Source organism: Parasteatoda tepidariorum, chromosome 4 (assembly GCF_043381705.1).
Source record: "Parasteatoda tepidariorum isolate YZ-2023 chromosome 4, CAS_Ptep_4.0, whole genome shotgun sequence".
Lineage (NCBI taxonomy): Eukaryota > Metazoa > Arthropoda > Arachnida > Araneae > Theridiidae > Parasteatoda > Parasteatoda tepidariorum.
In genome coordinates, this window is record NC_092207.1 from 9,055,470 (window position 1) to 9,063,299 (window position 7,830).

The window sequence follows — 7,830 nt, forward strand, 5'->3', positions numbered from 1 at the left end:
GCATGAGCAAGGCACATTCAGATTGATTTTTTAAAAAAAGTAGACTAATCAAAGTGTATTTTTAATGAGCGGTTTCAAGCTCTTTTATTAATATCGAACAGACCAAATGTGATTCAAATAAACCTATTCAAAAAAAAACTTTAAAAATATTCAGATTGATTTTTAAGAAAAGGTAGACTAATCGAAGTGTATTTTTAATAAGTGATTTCAAGTTCTTTTATTAATATCGAACAGACCAAATGTGAGTCATGTAAACCTATTCAAAAAACCTCTAAAAATATTCAGATTGATTTTTAAAAAAAAGCAAACTAAGCAAAGTGTATTTTTAAAAAGTGCTTCCAAGCTCTTTTATTAATATCGAACAGACCAAATGTGACTCAAATAAACCTATTCAAAAAACCTTTAAAAAATATTCAGATTGATTTTTTAAAAAAAAGTAGACTAAATCACGATTCAAGAAATCTTTAAAAAATATTCCGATTGAAATTTTTTTTAAAAAGCAGACTAAGCAAAATGTTTTTTAACCAGTGGTTTCCGCCTCTTCTTATTAAAATCGAACAGATCAAATATGACCCAAATAAACATTAACAAAAAACCTTTAAAAATATTCAGATTACTTTTTTAAACAATTAAATCAGATTACTTTTTTTAAAGAAAAATAAGCAAGGTTGCAAACCTTTTTAATACTATCAAATAGGCTTTTATAGGCTTTAATAATTTCAAATAAGCCATGCTTTTTAAAAAAAATTTAACTTTTTTCTTTAATTTTTAAACATTTAACAAATTTATAACGGAGTGAAATACATAAAACTGATGTATCTCCTAACTCTGAAATTTATAATTGTGTACGTAGGAAAATTAAATTCTACGAATTACACTATAAAAAATTCTACGCCAATTTACGGCAAAAAGTACTGGCTATCGGAGCTTTTTACCGTAAAATCAATTTTTACCATAAAATTTTACGGAACAAATAATCTGATATACCGTAATTTGTACAGTAATATTTGCTACTAAAATTACTAAATCATTGTAATTAAATAAATAGTACAGTATTAAATTTTTTATGATGTTAAAATTAACGGTAAAAATGGATTTTACGGATGTTGTACTTAGATATGTTAATAATTTTTTACAGCAATTTGATCCGGAGTTTTTAACATTGCATTAGTTTCGATTGAAAATCAAATTGTAATGAATATAAATCAAATGAAATGTTTCAAAACATATTTTTGGAATTTAATTTTAAAAAATGAACCATCATAAACAAAAAAACTAAACTCTGTTGCAAGCTAAGAAAAAACCATTATTCCTATAGAGTTTCCATATTCCTAGTAACCATTATCCTGTTTGCATCGAAGTGTACGCCAAATGGATGCCAATCTTCCAGATCGACGTATATCGACATCGCCAACTCTTAAAACAACGTTGCACAGCTTTTTTTTTCTCCTTGCTTTCTTAAATTGTGCGAAATGAGGAAAACAAAACTTACTAAATAATCAATTAACAAGTAATAAGAATAAACAAGTATTACGAATTAATAAAAACGAAATCTAAAAAGCGTGACAAATATACGCCTTCCTATTCGCATATAAAGAAACTGATGGAAGAATAATAAATATTGCTTCTTGCAGACTATTTTCTTCTTCAGTGAAACAAAAGTAAACATCCTTTATCTCGCAGCAGGGTTTGTCAGTATAAGACGCACCATTTTTAGTGCTCCAATCAAATCCAATGCTTTTGCAGCTTCATATAGTTGTTTCTTTTGCAGAACAAAATATTCTCCTTATTTATCGAAATTATAGGATTCCAGTATGACTTTGAAACAATATCCTCTTTTTAATAATTCTGTGATATATATTGTTTTGAAAGCATATTTGTATAATTTCATAACGAAATAAAGAGGAACTACAGGTGGCCGCAGATGATTTCTTAAATCCTATACCGCAATGGACTAACTTGCTTACTTAACTAATTCCTTAACTTGCAACGGAGTATATAGTAAAAATACTACGATATCCATTGAGAGCGAAGCATTCTGAAAAGTATCACTTCTGGAGGAGGAAAACATCAGCAAGCATGAGCCAGGCCGGTCTAATTACTGTGAATAACTACAGTGGCCTTAAAACAATTATCAACGAAAAACCAGGTATTTTCTCTGAAATTTTTTTTTTTATTAAAATCAAATTAACAGTTAAATAAAATATAAACCATTAACTATTAAATTGTGTCCTCAAATCTCAAGTACTATTAAAGGAATCATCTTTCGTTTGCCTAGTTTAAAGGCTTTGTGACAACTAACTCATACGACAACTAGTCTCCTATTCATTTTCACTCCTGCATAGCTTTCCCAATTAAAATTCTCCTGGGGGAAGAAGATATAGCGATAAATCAAATGCTTTCTGCCATTTGAAGAATGGCAGTGGAACCCGACTTACCAATCCGAGTGCTTTAATTGGGACTAATGAGAAATCGATGATAACTGTTGGAGCCTCACCCTTTGTCGATCTTCGAACAAAATAATAGAACGATCATTTCTAGTAAATTCTAAAGAATTTTTGTTTTCTTAACATAAGTGTTTGGTTCGAAGTAAAATTCGAGATACGAGGAATTGCGCTAGATTGCATTTCATTACTTAACGCCAATAATTCCAGTACTATATAGACTCTGACAACTTATTCTAAAATCTTTTTTTTTTCGGCTTTAAAATGTAAATTGTATGATTAAACAGATCAATGAATAGCATACCTGAAACAACAGTTGTTAATGTTTCCATATTAGGGGATGGCAAGTTTCATACACCGGATTATTTAAATAAACGATGAAAAACACATAGAAAAAACCACCCCGGTAAAAATATGTTTATTTTATAACAAGTGCAAGAAATGGATTAAACTCTTTTTTAAAAAAAAGTAATATTAAATATTAAAATTCCTTTAAACAAGTTTATAATGGGACACCTGCAAGTGGCGTAGCGTTGGTACCTCGAACCTGATTGGTTGTTGAAATGTGGTTATTGCTTACGTTAACAACTGTGCTTTCCATTCTATTTCGAGAAAGCCAAGCCCACCAAGAATCAATTCTCTTAGGTGACACATTTTATATTCTTTCACAAAGATTTCAATTCTTTCACTATATATTTCTTACTTATCACAAAGACAGGCACGAAGCCATCTAGAACATAAACAAACTAAATATGCATCGAAGTTTCTAGGTACACAAAACAAAAATATATCACTGTAACAATATACCACTGTAACAATATATCACTGTAACAATAAAATACATAAACAAATAATAAATCTGCGTTAAATAAAAAAAAACGTATAGAATTATATTTACGAAATTATAACGAAATAATTATATTTCAGCAAATTCCAAGTGTGACACGAAACTGCTATATTTAATTAACTTAACAGTAATTAACATTCTAACTTATGTGGAACTCATAGCTCTTAGCTCAACCTAAACATGCTATTTTACTTATCAACGATCAGCTGGCACTGACATAGGTTACATGTGTGGGTATCGTGATCTTCTTCTTGAAGTGCAAGTACCCAATTGTAATATATTTTAAATTATAGAGCGAATTTCCAACCTACCATTTTTATTGTGTAAACAAGCAACATTTGGAAAGAATGTAATGAATTTCTCATGAGAGTTGAACAACCATCGTTCCTTTGAATGTTATTCGTAAAGGAGCATAATAAAACTATTTTTATTATTATAATCTATAAATACAATAAAATAAAGAATTTGTGTAGGTGCAAACCGAATTGCAGATAAACCGAACGCGCAAAAATTACGGGTAAAATCCTAGAATAGCCCACCTCTTGGCAACTTCTTGAAATCTCGCCAAGTTGGCGATTATTACTGCGATCAACGTTGTTCTTTGATTATTAAAAAAAAAATTCAAATTTATTAAAATACTTTTAATAGAATAAAAAATAAAAAAATTTCAACCGGTACCTCGCAAAAAAAAAATTTAAAAATTAAATAACGGTTAAAAAATGAAATAATAACAATGATTCTAACAGCAAGAAATCAGAAGCATGAATGGCAAAAAAACAAACCCTTTTACCTTTTTTCTAACGAAATCCAACTTTCGCGTAGGTATACATATCAAATAACCAATCACGTTTCAGAATTTTGGTGGTGTGATCGGATTTTCAAAATTATCTCCTTGAAATATCATCCGGAAACCTAGTTTGACGAGTTTTAAAAAAATCGCCAAGGAGTGGGCAATTTTCAAAATAAGACAATCAATATGAAGTGAAATAAATACAATCATAGACGAATTACGAAGCGAGATGTTTGATTTTTAAATCATATTTTTCAATTAAGAGACATTTAATAAACAGAATTTTCTTGTTGGTTTAGAGGAGGCCATTGTTTTAAATTTAATTATAGACAATTCAGTTTTTAAAATATTTCAAAGATAACATTAGGGACGTTTGTAAGCTTATAACTCAACAGTTGTTTATTGCGCATTCTGTAGTAATTATTTTTTTCATTACACCAGATTATATGAATGATCAATGTGATGGTGATATGAGGCGGAATAAGTCACCAAATTATTGTTTCGAAAATTATCCAAAACCATGTGTTTATTTTGCTCATAGTTATGCAATTAAAACGTATTACCATAGAACTACATAATTAAAAATCAACGGTAATTAAAATTTTTAAAAAGTTTTGTATTTGAAAGAAAAATCATGGAAATGGTACTAAATCATTGAGGAGAAACGTAAAATAAAATTCAATATTATTATTGACGCCAATGACTATTAATTTTACTAACTAGTAAAAACAATACTAATTGGAATTAGTAAAAATTAGTTACGAGTTTTTATTATTAAACAAATAAGCTATGTACTACAAAGCAATATTAATAAATAAATGGTACTTATTTGATTAAGAGAGCGTAAAAAATTAGAAAACTATTACTGGCGTCAACTAATTATTTTCGTTAATAGGTACTAATTATAATATTATATTATAACTAAAGCCCGGAATTTCAGGCAATAAAAAATGCAAAAATAGGCAGGCAAAAAGGCATTTAAAAAGCTTGAAATAGGCACTTAAAAAAGGCACTTAAANAATGTTCAACTCCGTAGACTTGTGATTTTGAACCTAATCCAGAAGACAAGGGAACTCCTGCATCGAGCGTTGGCAGAAATTTTGCCTCAGTGGAAGACTTTTCGATTGAATTAACCAACATTTGCGTTACATGGAGAGGAAGACCACGAGAAACTACCACGGTTAGTCTGACAGCAAAAGGACTCTAACCCATGATCCATCTACCACTGAGGATATTTCACTTCAGCACTGTGGTCGGTGCAAGCCGGATGCGGATTTGTATCGACCAGCCATCGCCGGGATTCGAACCCGGGTAGCCTCATTGGAAGGCGAACGCTCTATCCCCTGAGCCATCGCAACTCGCGATACTATCATTTTATTTTTTTATTTTTATTTTTATAACCGTCGTTGAACAGCCGACCCAATTTCATGGGTTTACGACTACTTACGTTCAACTCCGTAGCCTTGTAATTTTGAACCAATCCAGAAGACAAGGAAACTCCTGGATCAGTACCCCCAGAGGTATTGATTTGTTGTGGGAACATGGAGGACTTTGAGACTCGACAGATTTAACGTGCATCAGTCACCATTTACTACACGGGGAGTCTTCGGCCGGCGAGGATCGAACCCACGACCTCTTGGATATGGGCCCAGCGCCCTACCGACCAGGCTATCCCGGCCTTCCGATACTATCATTGACACCAATGATGCTTAGTTCTGGTAATAAGAACAACTAATATTATGATTATTGTTGCAGTTTTAATAGGTTCCAAGTTTTCAAGGGCTACTCAGAGATATAAGTACAGGAGAAAGTTGCTTGATTGTGATAAATTTTATAAATCATAAGTTGCATCGAGCAGCACTGTTATACCAGATGATACAGGATAGAGTTAATCTTTATTTTGATAGGATGAACTAAAACAGGGTGGTGCGCAACCTTATTTTTCAAAAAATAACCACCTTTTAAGTACTTTTTAAGCACTCAAATTATTTTCAATCACTTTCCAAAAATAAAAATCATAATTACAATCTGTGCAGTAATAAAAATTATGTTTTCCTATCGTTTAAAGTTCTTAATTTATAAACATAAAATCAATAAAATTCAAACACTTTACACAATCATGATAAAATAACTAGTTTCTGATAAATATTGCAGAGAAAATTGTGAACACTTTTGTAATTTAGAACGACAACCGATACGGTAAAGAAAAAAAAAATCTCTTTTTAAAAGATAGAAAATTAAGCACTTTTTACAAACCCCGAGTAAAAAAAGCACCTTTAAGCACTTTTTAAAAACGTTACGCACCCTGTAAAATAAATGACATGAAAATAATTTAAAAAAATTTCGATGTGAAAAACTTCTATCTGTGCTTAGTATAATATTTCTTATTATTTTGTGCTTAGTATAATATTTCTTATTATTTTGTGCTTAGTATAATATTTCCTATTATTAGGAAATTATCCTATTATTATTATCACTTTTACTGAGTGGTCAGTATGTTATATATTACTACAAGTTTAACAATTAATAATTATGAAACTAATTATTGGAGGTTATTTTTTTATTGTACTGTACTTCCCAGTTATATGTTATATCAAGAGAATGTCGACTAGTGAATGTCAACAATCCCATAGTCGCTTTGGTGAATGTCCGAATTATTTGTTATATCCGATTTGATATCAATTTATTCGTTGATATTGTTATATTTATTCGATATTTAAATATCTGCTGAGATAGATTAGGAAAAATATCAATGTTCGGAATACCGGTTAAATGCGTTTCGGGCAGTGTCATTTGACCTTAAAAACATTGATGTAGGACATACCGGGAAGGGGCACAGAACCTTAATAAAACATTGATGTAATGCAGGGGTGTCAAATTCGCGCCCCGCGGGGAGCATGCGCCCCGAGATGAACATTTTTGTGGCCCCGTCAATATATCCGTAGCAAAGTAAAAATAATTTGGAAATGCGAATGAGAAACGAAACCAGCATATAAAATTATAATATACTTTATTTATAAACAAAACGGATTATTTTAAATTGTACGCGCAAAAATGGAGTCCGTTTCACATTAAGCTATCAATCAGATAGTACATATTCAGGCTTATCCTACTACGGCGAGATAAGTTGGTTATCTTGCCACAAGGTTCTCAGACAATTCTGGGATTCTAAAAAAGAAATGTGCAAGTTTTTACATACTAAAAATCAAGATTTAAACTTGTTCTCCGATTAAATATGGTTGCAAGATTTATCTTTTATGGTTGATGTAACCAAACACTTATCCGATTTAAATTTATTATTACAAGGCAAGGAGCAGATCATTACAAACATGTTTGACATAATTAAAGTATTCAAATATAAACTATTTCTTTGGGAAAGGCAACTGAAAAATGAAGATTTAACGCATTTCCAAACGTGCAACAAGAACAAATCTAGTTTAGATGATGCTGCATCGTATCAAAAATAAGCAGAAAAAAATTTCAAATCTGAACAGATTTTGAAACAAGGTTTAAAGATTTTAATTCTTTGGAAGACAAATTTTGTTTGTTTTCTTCCATTTTCTCAATAAATATAGACTCAGTACCCAGTTATATGCAAATGGAAGTGATTGAGATTCAGTACGACTCAAATTTGAAGGCAAAATTCATTGAAGTGGGTGTGCCTGAATTTTACGAATATTTACCGCAAGGTTTGAAAATACTCGAAAATTCGCATATGAAATTATTTAGTATTATAGAATTATTTTAAT

General features: G+C 30.6%; 1 protein-coding gene across 1 annotated transcript in view; it reads right to left on the reverse strand.

The window, feature by feature from the left end:
* LOC107454545 (neural cadherin) overlaps positions 1-7,830 on the reverse strand; it is a 500,390-nt gene that overhangs the window by 450,540 nt on the left and 42,020 nt on the right. The gene's annotated exons all lie outside the window — the stretch shown is intronic.